The 15,938-nt window shown below is 43.0% G+C and overlaps 1 long non-coding RNA gene across 1 annotated transcript; it reads right to left on the bottom strand.

The window, feature by feature from the left end:
- Window positions 1-6,547: 6,547 nt before the first annotated feature.
- On the bottom strand, window positions 6,548-14,039 carry LOC116815985 (uncharacterized). Its single transcript, XR_012657080.1, has 3 exons — window positions 13,861-14,039; window positions 13,582-13,658; window positions 6,548-7,332 (listed from the first exon to the last, which is right to left on the bottom strand). It is a non-coding gene; the product is annotated as an uncharacterized LOC116815985 (long non-coding RNA).
- Window positions 14,040-15,938: the final 1,899 nt, after the last annotated feature.

The raw sequence follows: 15,938 nt of genomic DNA, 5'->3' as shown, positions 1-15,938 counted from the left end.
CAAGTTAGCTCTGCACCGACAGTTGATTTACAGGCTGGCATTGCGGAAGTCATGCCATTGTGAGCATACTCAAGGAACAGCTTGGTCCACTTGTGGCTAGCAGTGGACTCCTATAGTCCAAGCTTTGCCCCTCTATTCTACAGGTCTCTTGACAAATAGGCCTCTTTTCAGAGTCTGTCAGCCTTCGTGTCAGCATGAGGGAGAAAGTCTGTTCATCATTTCACTCACCACTTCTCCTGGTCCCCCCACCCCCGCACTTGTGTGCACAAAACTGCAATCACAAATGTAAAATCTATTTCACAGATGGTCCCTAATGCACAGAACTTGGCAGGACCAGATGCAGCAGCCTGCAACCAGTCAAAACTGTTGAGCCCAGTGCAAACTGAATATAGCTGAATAAGAACAGTAGGATTTGGATCATAGTGATTTGTGTATATATTTATATATAATAACTGGAGTGGGTGGGAGGGTCATATATTTAATTAGCTAAATAAGTATTCCAGTTCACCCTTTAGTTCCAGTGGATCCCATTAGTCTCATTAAAACCAGAGGAATGTGACAGCATTAGGAGCCTTGCTTACAGAAATGCTTTTGTCGATTCCGTTCAAGACCTCTAGGTACATTGTGTATTAGTTCAGCAATACTTCCTTCCTTCTTTTCTTCATTGTCCTGATCCTACTGACCTACTCATGCCTCGTTTTCCTTTTACCCTTTAATTTATTCTCCTGGTTCAGCCTTCAAGGTTTATAGATTCCGTTTTGATTGACAGTTGTGTATGTAAAGTTGATTTATTTTGTTGGCATAGCTCTGAGCTAAAGTACAAGCCCTCCAAATGGCCAAGATGTTAAGAAACTCATTGTATGATGAACTGCAGTTAGAATGGTGCCTTTGCTGTTTGCTTCATCATATTTACTACCAAGAATTTCTCTTCTTTGTGCCCCTCCCCTCACTTTCCATTGTTTGAATTGGAAACATACTGGAGTTACATCAGGGATGAACTTCGCCTATTTGCTTCATGTCCTTTCTCATCAGTCTGTAGGTGCCTTCAGTTACCATGAATGTTTCCTTATTTTCTCATTTTCACCTGGAAAGTTTTTTACCTGCCAGGCTGTGTTTGTTCTGCTGGAGTTGATGAAGTCACTAATTCCACAATGAAGGGCAAGCAGCTTTAAGGGGTAACGATTCCATCATCTGTAACAGGGAAAACACAATCTCTGAGAAAATCATTTTCAGTTGCTTTGGGTTCAGATGTATCTAAACATGGATCTAAACTAAAACCTTAGGTCCAAAGACCTTAGACTATAGGAAAACCTAGACCAGGGTTTAAAATTTGTGCCTCAATTTCATCTCTAGTCAGGCCTTGATTTAGCCTAGGTCATACAGAAAGCATTTTCATTTGCCCCAGCCCAGAGCTCCCTCCCACAACCTGAACTCATTTCTAGACCCATCCCAGAGCCCGCACCCCAAACCCCCAGTTTCATGAGCATTCATAGCCCACCATACAATTTCCATACCCAGATGCGGACTTTGGGCCAAAAAGTTCGCCCACCCCATATTACCATTTGTGATTAACAGTTATGTGAAATTTCCTTTACCTGCAATTGGTGAGCACATTTCCAGTCTTAGATAGGGTTTTCACCAAATTTCACTCTGAGATACAGGTTCATATGACAATCAAAACTAGTGAGATTCCTATCAGATCTGAATTTCACATAATTCCAGTGCAAAATGCAGGATCGTCTTAGAGTCACTCAAAAGCTTTTATGGGAAATGCGCACTGAGTTCTGAGTCCCCTCCCAAAATAGGTGAATTTTGCATGATGGCTAATTTAACTATGACCATTTGGCACAGCTTGTATTAGAGATGGTTTTAAAAATCAGTCCAGTTGTTAAGTCATTTCAGTTCCCTTTAACTTACATAAGCATGTTTCAAATTGAACATATAATTTAGAACTAAATTCCCAAGCTGGGGTAAATCAGCGCTCTCTCTTGCAGGCAATGGACCTACCTTGATTTACATTGGTCCTTAGGTCCTGATCCAAAGCCTACTGAAGTCCATGAAACACTCCCATTGACTTCACTGGGCTTTGACTCAGATCTGAAGTGTCTGAGAGGTTTTTCCCCCCTGTGTTGTCCTAGTCCATAAGGTTGCATTGAAAGTGCTGCACTTAAGCAGCATCGCTAAGGATTGAGAGATACAAACTGTCAAAAGCCACAAGCTTCAAAGCAGACTCTGGCCTTCAGGTGCCTATGAGAAAACACCACCACCAGAGGGATGACAGCTTGAGTTAAATGCAGAACATTAGCCTTAAATTTGTGTCACATTCTTAAAAGGAAACTCAATCCAAAACTTTTCTGCTCTCTGTTTGTTCTGCAAGGATAGAACAACATCCAAAACAGCATTTGCCACTGGGAGTTGTGTAAAATATTCACATCAAACCGACCTGAAACTGAGCTTTGGGCTTACAGTTCTCTAGATGCATGAATTTCAGCCCATGCTTGAGAAAGTTCAGCACATGGGTTGATTTTCCCCTACACATTCTTCTCTTGCACCACACACTGAGATGGGAAGCTGGCAAACCTTCCTCCTCTCAGCCAATTTACTTCTCTTCTGAAGAGCTGCCCTCTTTCCCAGCAATAGGTCATAGGGTGAGTTGGACAATGGAAATACTTGTGAAACAAGGTACGTCTCCATGTGAATAGAGTATCAGAATCCAGCCTGTTGAAAGCATCTGTGTAAGAAATGTATCTGCAGTAGGAATTAACTCAGGTGAAGCTCCAGGTGTTGGTTTCCTTTGAACCACTGCAATTTGAAGTGCAAGGACTAGTTTGTAATCCCCTTCATGAACTGAACCCTACAGCGCTCTCACTGCCTTAGCTGTCAGATTAACAACACTTGGAGAGAGATAGATTGGATAAATAGGCTATCGCCAGATATGTATAGCAGAAAGCCAGGACGGAAAAAAAGATCCATACTTGCCTGAGGAGGTCAAGATAGCAGACTCGGGTTTCCTGGTGACTGGGGCTTGCCAAGTCACTGTAGGCTACCCTGCAGGAATTGACCACCAGCCATGCCACTTTACTGAAGCAGCTTTGAAGAAATCTGATCAATATATTTGATTTTTCCTTCAAAGTTTGCACCAAAAGCCCAGAATGTGTGGACACAGTCCAGCTCATTTTCCACCACCGATTGCAATGCACTCTCCTCCAGCCCCAGGCACAGGATGAGCTGCACATACCCTCCACCTCCCAAAACACTTATTTGTGGGGAGAAGTGTTGATACTGCTCTCCTGCCTGCTTTCCAGGCTTCTGCAAAAGCAGATTGGCACAGCAACAGCAGTTTTCCCCACTCTTTGACATGAGGGGGACAAATTCATTCCTGATACAGTTCTCCTGAGATCCAAGGAATTAGCAGGGCTGCTTTTGGTCTGAAAAGTGACCCATAAACCATTACTCCAATTCCAGTGTCACCTGCTCTGAAGAGCAACAGGAACTGGTGTAAAGAATTTTGAGCTGCATCCAAAGATAAGTTGCGAGTAGCCAACTGTGGAAGCAGGGGTGGCTCTAGGAATTCTGCCGCCCCAAACACAGCAGGCAGGCTGCCTTCTGCGACTTGCCTGCGGATGGTTCGCTGGTCCTGCGGCTTCAGCGGACCTCCCGCAGGGACCAGCGGACCCTCCACAGGCAAGCCGCCGAGGACAGCCTGCCTGCTGCCTTCATGGCGCCGGCAGAGCGCCCACTGCAGCTTGCTGCCCCAAGCACCTGCTTGGCGTGCTGGGGCCTGGAGCCGCCCCTGTGTGAAAGATCCAGATGTGAAAAAGTTTGAGAAGCCCTAACCTAGAACCAGGCAAAAGAGGAGTAGAAGTTTCCCCATTTTCCTTCTCCCTCCTTACTCCACACAAATACAACACACTGCATCATAGCCTTGACCAATAACATGTTCCATTGCTTGCAACTCCTGATAACATTGCCAAAGTGGGGGGTGATTTTGGTGATGTGGAAATATAAATGTCCATTGGCAGGGATACTGAGAATTCTAAACTCATCTCCACATGTAGGAAGAGTGTGAACTATTGATTCCTTGGTTAGTTTGTTATTTTTTTAAAGAAGGAAGTGATTTCTAGAGGAAAGAAAAACCTAAGCTGCCTAGACTTACATTGCCTCTCAGCAAAACCTGGTCATATGGAGAGATGAACCATCCTTCTTAGAGTTTGGAAAGCTAATTGAGAAGTAAAGCCCTGGAAGCTCATCAGAGCTACGGTACTTGCACATTACACTCTGCCTTGTCTGTGGCAACAGGGCAGTTCCTTTTTTTTTTTGTTATGAGGGGTGGGGCGGGAAATCACCACAGAAGCCAACTCTTTAACTGTAGAGAAGTTGAGATCAAGGTGGCCAAGTGTCCACCATTATTCAGTCACTGCTCTATCTATCTGTGGGAACAGTGTATTCCTTTAAACTAATGAGTGGTGCCAGATTCAGTGTAGACAGGCCTTCATCGAAGGAAAATCCAGGCACTTCTTGTTGAACTAATGTGTTCTCTTTCCTATGGTAACACAGCAATCTATTTTTGCACACAAGGAACCTCATCTTCCACTGACACTAGCACAATAATAATCCTTCTTCTCTTTTTCATTTTCTTTTTGACTTTCAAAGAATCCTTTCCACCTCATGTCACATGACCCTGCTCTTCCTGTGACGTATGTACAATGACCTCTCTTCTCCTGGATCCCATGCAGCCTAATCCTTTCCCTTCAGTATCTTTACACAGTAATCCTTTTTCTTCTGTGACACAAGCACAAAACTCCCTTTCCGCCACTGTCACTTGCAGAGTAATCCATTAGTGCTAGTGTCACACAGAGAGTAACGCTTTGTGTTCTATGTTGCCTACAAAACAATCTTCCTCTTGCACAATAATCTGTCTTTCCCTATGGCATATGCCCAGAAACCTGTCCTTTATGCTAATTCTGTTTGCTTCAGCGAACCCACACTACAGTCCTTCTTTTCCTTGGTCATTCACATATTAGCCCTCATTCCATAAGCTAGTATCAGAAGGTGTGGGCAAGACAGCTCTTTGGAAAATGTGAAGTAGATCAGTAACATATTTTCATTATTTTGAAAATTTTCAAGAAAAAGATCAAAAGTTTTCAGATTTTTGGACAGAAAAATAACTGAAAATTTGAACATGTTTGTGTTTTCCCCATTTCTCTTCCTTTTCCCTCCTTATGTTTGCCTCCTTTTAACCTGTGTGGATATACTTGTACTGACATAGAACCACCTTTACAAATGCACAGAGGCAAGCTAAACCAACGTAAGGCAGGTTTCAATAAGTTTACATGTGTCAGCACACACAGTGGCACCAGTTTAACTAAACTGATTTAACATTGCAACTTCAGTTAAACCAGTGAAACTTTCTTGGGTAGATAAGTCCCAGCTATGTCTGCATTGCAATCATGGCTCATGGTTGCAGTTTGTGGGTATAGAAATACCCAAGGTAGCTTTAATTCAACTAGCTGAAATACTAGAGCAAAGAAGAGGAGCCGCATGCACTTTACCGCAGGCTGTACTAGCCGTCCTGGGACTTTGGGTAATTACTCGGGTAGCCAGCCTGCACTGATGCGTGTCCTATTGCATCGTCACTGTTTCAGTATCCAAGTTAGCTAGATTACAGCTAACTTGGGTATGTCTACATGAGCTGCTATCAGACCCTGTTATTGCAGTGTAAATATAAACTTACTCTGTTCATCTCTAAAATGCAAATAATACCTCTCTGGATCCTATGGGAACCTGTGTTCATAAAATGCATTAAGATTCCTGGATGAAAGATGTTATTAGAAGCTTACAGTATAATTATGGTGATCACTTCACCTTAGTACTATTCTTGCCTGCATTACAAAAACATCACATGACTCTGTATGAATTAATTCCTGGCCTGGGATAACGGAGGTGTAGGTGCAAGGAAAGGTCAAGCTTGTGAGCTGGTGGGTAAATATATTTTCTCTGGTATGTCTGCAACCCTGCACTACACACAGACCATAATTCTTTATCTCTGTTGTCCCTTGCATGGCAGTTTTTTTCCCCTTTCTCCACCCTTTATATCACATGTGCATTAATTTTTTTTTAATACAAGCTACATAAACTCCCCCTCCCATACTTCCCTCCCCCATTCCCTAGATATGCTGGCCTGGATTATGTAGTTAAAAAAATTCTTTATCACTAATAAAAAAAAACAACCCTAATAATTGATGTTGCTGCTATTGTTGCCTCCATTTACTATCAAACATATGGCCCAGAACTGAATAATCAAACTGGTATTCTGTGTCGGCATTTCAGTGCTGGTTAAAACCCATTAACTCAATAGTGGGGCCTTCTGCTAATAGATGCGAGGACCTTGAATTTCAAACAGTGCTGAGAATGAACTGCCATGCACCAGGACTGAGTTACGGGCCAGCCCCTTTAAAGAAAATCTGGAACATTGTTTTGGCACTTACGGTTCTGCACTGTGATGCAAGCAGCTTCTGCTATCCCTTCACGTTTGGCCTGTCCCCTCCATGGAAAATGTTGAAAAACATTCTACCTCAATAACGTTTTGATCATATTTCATGCTATTATTTTTTTGTACTTCTCTTCTCCTTTTCTTTCTGAACACTAAGGACATTTGTATGAAAGAGGATCTTTGTGGTTTATGGGCTTGTCTGCTCATGCTGCATTTCCACACTTGAAATCACCATAATACTCTCTCTAGCCCTATCCATTCTACAAATAAAACTATGTTAACTGTAACCAGCCTTGAACATGCTCATGAACATGGATACAGCTGAGATAACATGTTTCCATGCACCTGATTGGCAGCAATATTCCTGGCACAAATATAGGTCAATTGTGTTGCCCTGTCCACACCTACTAAGTTGTACAGCCAGTTATGGGAAGTTCTGCGAAAATGTGGGCAGCTATCCCATACTGCCTCAGCTGCTGGAGTTGGAGGCAGAATTCTGTGGGTGCTTTTCATATGGTGCAGTGTGCTTTGGGATTTCCTTCCGGACAGCTTCCTAGGAGGCAGGGCGGCAGGTGAACTCAGGCTATGATTACATTTTGAGCTCTTATTGAGCTAGCAAGAGTGTAAATAGCAGCATGGGTAGCAGCAGCAGAGGCATGGCTCTGAAACCCGCCTGAATATGATGGGTACATACTTGACATAGCTCAGTCATACTTCTGGTGTCACTCTAGCTAGATCACTATTTATACTCACGGCAGTTTGATGGGAGCATGGGAATCACATCCTAGCTCGCAGCATAGACATAGCCTCAGTGAAACAGACATAGTTGGATGCCCTTTCTGCACAAAAGAACAAAAAAACCCATTTACAGCTTGACACACTCGTGAGAGATCAGGGGCAAAATACCCTACCTACTTATGGAATATAAGGCCAGATGGGACTATCATGATCTTCTAATCTGACCAGCTACATAACACAGGCCATTGGATTTCATCCAATGATTCCTGAGTTAAGTCCAACCTCTTCTGATTGAACTGGACTCAGCATCTTTTTTTCAGGAAGACATCCAAACCTAAATTGAAATTGATGGGAGAATTTTACCACATCCCTTGGTCATCTGTTCCAAAAGCTAGTCAATTAATTCCTCACTGTCCTCACGGCTAGGAACTTTACTAGACGGTAACCAGGCTGTATGGGGACACAGACTGCATGTGGAGTCAGCAATGCTCAACGGGGTACTTACATGATTAACCGGGGGGGGATCAGGCTCTGTGCTAGGCACGTTGATTCAGGAGTTATGGAATCTCAATCCAGGAATTGGGGTTTGGAATTGTTGTACTGGAGAAGGAGTGACACTATTGCTTGGTTACAGGTTGTTCAGTGTGTAAGAATTTGTATCCTACTGAATCATCTCCGCTCTTGGTCTGTGAAACCACAGACTGTTTCTTAACACTTAAATCTACTTATCTAGCAGTCTGGTAGGTTAGGAGATTAGAAGAATATAAAGGCTTTATTGATAGCTTCATGGGCACACCTAAGATGTGATGTCACTGCTATCTGCTACTAGCTGTGTGATGAAGAGGGAAGATCAATACCACACACCAGCCAAACCTGAACTCGTTAAAGCCAAGAAGAGTTTTGCTATTGACTTCTGTGAGACCAGAGATTTGACCCTAGATATTATTTACTCTTTAATATTCTTTATACATTTTAAAAATCCCTCTAAACACAAATTGAGAAAATGAAATATAGGATCAAAAATGAGAAACATAATATGAAAAAATCATGAACATATTTGGGATTCTGGGCATATGTCCCCAGTCAAAAACAAAAGCAGGAGAAAATTTTAAATTAACTCACCTACATATGTATAGTCAAACTCCCTATGATATAATTCCATTAACTTATGTGGCATTATGCCAGCAGGAAGTTTGGCCCATCGTTTAATTTTTAATTTCAAGACATATTCCAGGATACAGTGTATTAATATTTTGTTCAGATGTTACCACAAGAATATAATCACTGCCATAAAAAAACTTTTTATAAAGAGTCTTTTGGAAACCTCAAGGACAAAATCCCAAACAAGAGATTAATTAAACCATTGTTTTAAGCTCAAAATGCCAGATGAGTAGGAATTGACAGCTGATGTTCAAATTTTCTTCTGGTACCTTTAGGAGAAAATCAGTTTTAGGCCCAGACCCTGTTCTGAGCTGTCCATGGGCATAAGGCTGCACTAGAATGGAGCCCCATTTGCTATGCATGGAGCTCAGTGCAGGAACAGAGCTTAGCTCAGGAAGTGTGGAAATATTTGCAGGTTTGGAGCCTTTGATTTTAAGAAGTCTTTTGCACCACTCTAATTAAAAGATCTGTATTTTACATTTCCTAGAATAACTTGCAATTGAATGTGAATACATTCTGATTTTAATCAATCTCATTTCCTACTCTGGTATTTAACAGATCTTTGTTATTCCTTAAAAAAACCCCCAAAACAACTTGTTTATTTCTCTCTCTCTCTGGCTTTGTCTACATTGGCAAGTGAACGACAAAACTTTTGTCATTCAGAGGTGTTAAAAAAACAACCCCCTCCCCAAAAGCAAAAGTTTTGTGGAGGAAAAGCACCGGTGTGAACAGTGCTTTATCAGCAAGAGTACAGCTGTGTCCCTAAAAGCAGTATAGTATAGGCAAAGCCTTTATGCCATAGACCAGTCCTGTCCCCTAGGAAGATACAATAATTGTATACTGACCTGTATGTGGAGAATCACCTTCTCTCCCAGAAACTCTTCTAGAACCAGAAATCTTGGCTGTATAATGATACATTTTAGGGTCACATCCTCAGCCCTGTTAAATCCCCTTTGTGCAGCTCTGGCCTTACTTTAATGGTCCTTGGAATATATTCAAGGCCTCACTCCTTAAACCAAACTCAGAGATAATGTAGAAAGGTGAGAGAGAGGACTAGAAATTCCTGAAGATAGGGGAAGGCTCTTTCCTTATGAGATGCTCCCAGAATTACAACCAAACTTGGCTTCAAAAAGAATTCCAGTGCTTTAGGCCCCAGATCTTTTAGCTTGGACCCCAAGATCTTTACAGAGACAGTGACACTCAGATTCCGATACAGCATTAAGGCCTCATTGCATTTGTTTCTAGTTTGGAACAATTCTGTCAAACTGCCTTCTCAGAAATAGAAACCCTATAGTTATAGAGGCAAAGTCTAAATCAACAGAGATTCACACAACACTCACCAGAACATATCAAGTTTACTTACTTGCTGCAAATTGTTGAAACGTGTTCTGAATATTTCTAATTGACTGAACAAGCATAGAAACATAACTCGTAAATGTAGCTGCTATACTTAATCTGAGTAGATGTTTGTAGGGCTCCCATCTCTGTCCTCACAGCACTCCTGTGAGACAGGAGAATTGTACCTGTTTTACAGATAGGGATCAGAATTGCACAGAGGACCAGATCCACAAAGGTTTTTAGGCAACTCTCTTCAGGAACCCAATTCCACCATTTTGGTGCCACTGATTTTTTTCCAAACCACATCTCAGCTGTCATCTAGCTCCCTAGTGCCTACATTTCCACCAGTCAGCATTTGCAAAGCTGCCTAAGCCCTAATGCTTGCCCCCACTACTGAGCAGCCTGAAACCCTAGATCAAGCGGAAGCTCTCAAACTAAATGGGGGGGAATGTCTTTCTCACCAGCAGGGCCCAATCCTGTAGCTGTGCTCTGAGCATGCCTCAAACCTGATACCAATCAGACCCTACAGCTGCAGGGCCAGATGCAGGACACTGATAGGTAGAAGTGCTGCAACGCAGCCCCACACAAGACTGCCAGTGGCACAGGGAAATGTAGAAGGAGTATGAGAGATATGAAGCATGAGCTGGAGAGGGAGAGAGAGAGACAGTTTTGGCTCCTAGTACATGTGCTAATTTACTTAACCTGGCTTAGGGTATGGCTACACTTGAAGTGCGAGTGTAGTCGCAATGCCAGCGCTGGGAGATGTACTCCACATCCTCATGGGATTTAGCTTGCAGCGCTGGGCCGTGCTCCCAGCACTGCAGCACTGTTTACACTGACGCTTTACAATGCTGTATCTTGCAGTGCTCGGGGGTGTTTTTTCACACCCCTGAGCGAGAAAGTTGCAGCGCTGTAAAGCGCCAGTGTAGCCATGGCCCTAGATGCTTAACTCCATTAGAGGGTCTGTGGCTGAGGATCTCAAGCAGAGGGAAGTACCTCTCTCTGCCTCATCAGCTAGGCACACTAGGTCAGCTGCTTAGGTGCCTAAGCCCCTCTTTTCTCACCACCTCTTCTTGGTATTTCACTCCTGGAGAGGCAGCTCCCTGGCTTCTGAAGATCCGACTATTAGGCATTTAACTGTCCTCAGACCTTTTACAGGGACGTTGGGAGCCTCACCCAGGGCTGAGAATTCCTTTGGGTGGTTAGGAGTTGCAGTGGTGAGTAGAGCAATGCTTGAGTACCTTTGAGAAGTGGGGCCAGAGAGACTAAGGGTTTGCCTACACCACAACCCCACCATGGCAGCGAGTCTCAGGGCCTCAGTCAGCTGACTTGGGCTCATGGGGCTCAAGTTACAGGGCTAAAAATAGCATTGTAGATGTTCCCGCTTGGCCTGGCAGTTGGGCTCTGAGCCCTATCCCCCTCACCGGGCTTCAGACCTTGAGCTCCAACCCGAGTGGAAATGTCTACACTGCTATTTTTAGCCTAGGTCTGTTGATCCAGGCTCTGAGACTAACTACCATGGGTTTTTTTCTTTGCAGAGTTGATGTACTTGTTTGAGCCCAAGCCCCCTGCTATTCACATACAAATCAGTCTGACTCAGGTCAGCAAACACTCAGCATCCAGATCCTAGCACCCTACTGGGGGTGGGTGAGTCACAGTCCAAGTCCCACTGTAACTCATGTCTAAGTTCTGTCATTTTGCAACATGGACACCGCTCAGGTCAGAAGGCCTGTATACTACAATGTGGATACATTAGCCTGGCTGTGAGACCTAAGACAAGGAATTGTTAACTGAGTTTTACAATGCAGTGTGAATGCTCAAGCACGAGCTTGCAAACACTGAGTCCCACAGATCCAGATTTACAATACAATATGGACATATCGGAAGTGACTCACCTAATGCCGCACACAAGCAAATCTCTGACATAGAAAGGAATTGCATGCTGGTCTCCCAAGTCCCAGGCCAGTCCCCAACCACAGGCCAGGGCTGAGCATTTCTCTCTCAAAAACAGGTCAGCATCACCAGACAAAGGGAGGCTAGACAGCTACAACGAGAACCACAAATTCTCACATACACGGATTCTCTTCAAGAATCTCACCAAACCTTAAAGAATATCACTCGTGGCAGACTGCAGTGACAAATCACCTAAGCTGAACAAAAGGGGACCATGTTGCAAAACCAGCACTTTCAATAGGGTGCTGCTTATTTCTCAAAATCACCCATTCTTATTAAAAACAATCAGCTTCAAATAACGCCCTAAAACAGCTGAAAGAACTAGAGACTGATTCCTGAAGGAAGCCCGGTTTCTATCCTCCCAATTGAAATAATGTAAATGAAAAATGGACAGTGAGATGTTTTAAAGGGAGTGTCAACAGGCCCCGGCTCGAGAGCAGTCTTAGTCAAAGTCCATTCAAGTCAATGGGGAGGCACCTATTGACTACAATCATCTTTGGATCAAGCCCTTGACGAGGAAACATCCCCTGTCAGAAACAGGAAAAAAAACAAAAGAAAATAAAAGAATAACTGAAGCAAAGACCCTAAAAACTATTTTTTTAACACCAAAAATAGAACTAGTGCCTTAAAAGTCACTAATAGAAATGGCTAGATTAGGGAGTTGGACTGTTTTAGGCAGGGAGCTCAGCTCATTATACGTTTTAAAATAACACATTTATTGAGCCCAATTCATCCCTGGCAGCTGCAGGACTTGGTCCTTTGGTACAAGCTGTAGTGTCGTATTCTTTTAGCTCCCGAGGTCCTTGGGTTTAATCCTTTGCCAAGATGATGGTTGTGGCACTTCCACATCTGGTGATATCACAGATGTTCTTGACAAGGTACTGCCAGGACACAGGGATGCAATGGATGCTCTGCAGAACACAGGATCAATGGTAGGCACCTTAACCTATGGAAAGGCGACATGATGAATAATAAGAGCCCCAGCATTCTACATCACATGTTCTAATGACGGATTCAGAAAAAGAAGCAATAGTAGTTCCTGCATATTTCATAAAGGTAGAGTTACAATCTGGGAAAGCATTCTATAGGGAGGAATGCCTATAAACATAATCAGCAAACAGTGAAGGGCAGAGGCAGTGGAGAGGAATCACAGCACAGTTGCACATGCAAATTAATCTGGTATCAAAATATTAAAGATTAAAATAAACTATCCCCAACCTTAAGGACTATAGATAATACGCAGCAATAAAGTTTTTATCTGTGCTGAAGTACATATTTTTTTTATGCAGCTAAAGCTATGTCACAGATGGTCTTCACTAGAATAGATTTTGCCTTTGCTAATCCTGTATTAATCTGCTGGTAGAGCTATGTCTGCATTATTACCACTAAGTTCCTTACTGAGAGGAGCTATTACTCATCGATGGCACAGTCCCTTTGCATATTAGCTTCTTGTGCTTTGGTCCTGAATTCAAGCTAGCTTGATTGTGCTTGGGGTGCATGCAATACACACACAGCCCCGGAGTTCAATTACCACTACAACAGTGCTCTGCCAGGAGAGGGAGCTGGAAGTCTGATATTCTGTAGCCTTTTATGTTTTCTGTTCACAAATCATGAAGGTGTTACTGTTGTCTAATATACTGTACAGAGCTTCCTCTCTGCCTGGATACTCCAGAGCCAATGATTTTGCACATAGGATTGAATTGGGCGGGGAGATACATTGTAAAAAGGATTTCACTTTGCTCTAGGATCCCAAAGCACTTTTCACATTGTGGATCAGATCCTGAGGCCCTTTGTCATTTTTGCTGAGCCCTTTGCCAGGTCAACTCCAATGAGAATTTGAGCTCAGGAAAAAGTGAACGTAGAGCTCAGAATTTGGTCTAATGCTATGATACACATACAGGACCACTGAAATGCAGTCACCTCTGAGGCAGTAGGAAGCAATCAACCAACCCATGAATAGCAAGGTAAGTAATACCTAGGAAGAGACGAAATTTTGGTTAAGGGCACCAGGTAGTATATGGATGTTGGACAACATCTATTTTAGTAGGAGAAACTCAACCTTCTCCTTCCCCCACCAGTGTATCTGTTTCATTCTGAACAAGCAACCAGCAGCTGTAGAAAAGCATTAGAAGCTGATAGGTCTAAGTATCCAGCACTTGCAATAGCAGCAGAATTACCTGCCTTATATCCTTGTCCAACTTCTTTTCTATTTTGTTGGCCTCAAATCAGAATATGCTGAAGAGATGTGCCAGCAAGGGACTAATCACAGCTCCGAGCTGTTTAGCATGCAGAAAGAAGAGTTAAACCCAAGCTGGCATAGGTGCAAAGCCACTTATTATCCGAGTCCTGGCTGTGGTTGGACTACCAGTAAGAACGCAGGAAATGAATCATTAAAAACTTGAAAAACAGCTGATGCTCTGATGCAGCACTCCCCGTTCAAGTGTCTGTGAGTGCTGATAAAGGAGGGCATGCGAAGGAAAAATGTCCTATCTGTATTAAAGTCCCTTCAGTTTTAATTTTGCTTTATGTTACTTTAGCAGCTAGATTCTGGCCAAAGGAGGGAGAACAACCTAATTTTTTTTTATTGTTGAAGTGTGAGCATTTACCATTTTCTCCTTCTGTTGCACTGGGTGTTCAAGGTGATAATTTGGATATTATGGGACTCAAGGCTCTGAGGTGCTTCTGAAGTACTTGTAATATTTTGCAGTACAGCTGAAATTAGAAACAGAGCTAATCCTCATATAATCCTTCTCCTAGAATGTTCACTTCATTGGGTACTGTGGGGAAAGTGGAAAACTTTGCCTGGCTTCATTCATTTCTAGGATGGAGGGATAGCTCATCAAAAGCTGCAGTGCAGCAATAGGAGCAAACACCCATCCAGACAATAGCTTGGTGTAACAGCTGGCTACATTCAGAACTTTTAGGTAAAATTGGCAGTGTTCTGTATCATGCAGAGCAGTGAAGGCTTCTCAGTTTGGGGAGGTAGGTTCTGCTGGGTCTGTTTAGAGTCAGATACAGTACGATCTGTACTCTATCCCTATGTAGCTCTAGTCCCTACTTTCTACAGGTCAGTTTTGGCTGCCTACTTTGAGGACTCCAGCAGCTGCTGCAGAGCACTTGCTCACAGTTTTAAAAATGATTCTTTATTCTGGTTCCCAAGAGGACAGAGATTGGGGTGGGGATTACTTGGGAGGAAATGTTTGGTGGTAAAGGCTCATGCAAAATTTGCAGTTATCATCATTATGGGAGCTTCCCTTTGCAACTCCCTCTTCTTTGCAAGGGATTTATGACAAAGAATAGAGGATGCTGAATTTTGCTGCTTCTGGCTCCTCACTGCCACACCAGCTAACAAGTTATTCCATAAATAAATAGCTCCGTGGCAGTAGCAGTATCAATCCCAGAGGCCATTTAGCAGTACTGGCACAACTCATCCCTGTTAAGGAGCCCAAGCCAAATCCTACAGAGACAAGTGGGAATCTCTTCAGGCTTTTGGAGATGAAAGTGTGCTCAATAGAGAAAACATTGTTACTAAGTCATATTTATCACCATGTCAGTTAAAACGTGTCGGCAGTTAACACCTTTTCTAACACAACATGTTTTCGAAGCCTGAAAGGAGACAAGTTCCTTTTTTCCCCCCTTCTCTATTCCTCCCCCCTGCCTGAGATATAACTCGTAATTCTGATTTACTTCTGAAATTGCACAACATACACAGTGAACGGCTGTCTGTGGAACGTCCGGGGATCAATTACCCTTTCATGTGTAAACTGATCTTAACGCATCTATCAATCTCCGGGAGATGTGTCTCACTCTGGAGGACAGAGAGAACACAGGAAGGTGGGAATGGGAGTTACACTCTTCCTTAACTTGATTTCTAGGAACATGTGTGTGGGGATTGGGAGCGGTGGTGAGGTTACTTTTTATAAACGACAACAAAATCACAGCCATCACGGACAAGATAAAATATACCTTCCAATTGACTTCACTCATTTCCTTCATTTGCACACATCCTGCTGTAACTCATTCTTTTGCTTGGGATGCAGCTATCCAGTGGGAAGGACAGAAAGGTATTTTTCTAAAGGCCTTGTCTATATAGAAAAGTTGTACTGTTTTAATTGTACAGGTTTGGATGTATAAACGTGCCTATAGCAGTATAGCTTATTCTCATATGGGAAGGGGAATAAGCTGTGTACAGATCTAAGGCACCTTTTTCTCTCTCTCTAACTGCTTCCACTTTAGGGGTTGTACTGGTATAAGT

The sequence above is a fragment of the Chelonoidis abingdonii genome, chromosome 15 (genome assembly GCF_003597395.2).
Source record: "Chelonoidis abingdonii isolate Lonesome George chromosome 15, CheloAbing_2.0, whole genome shotgun sequence".
Taxonomy (NCBI): Eukaryota; Metazoa; Chordata; order Testudines; family Testudinidae; genus Chelonoidis; species Chelonoidis abingdonii.
The sequence above is the reverse complement of the archived record's forward strand: the minus strand, read 5'-3'. Positions and strand labels throughout refer to the sequence as shown.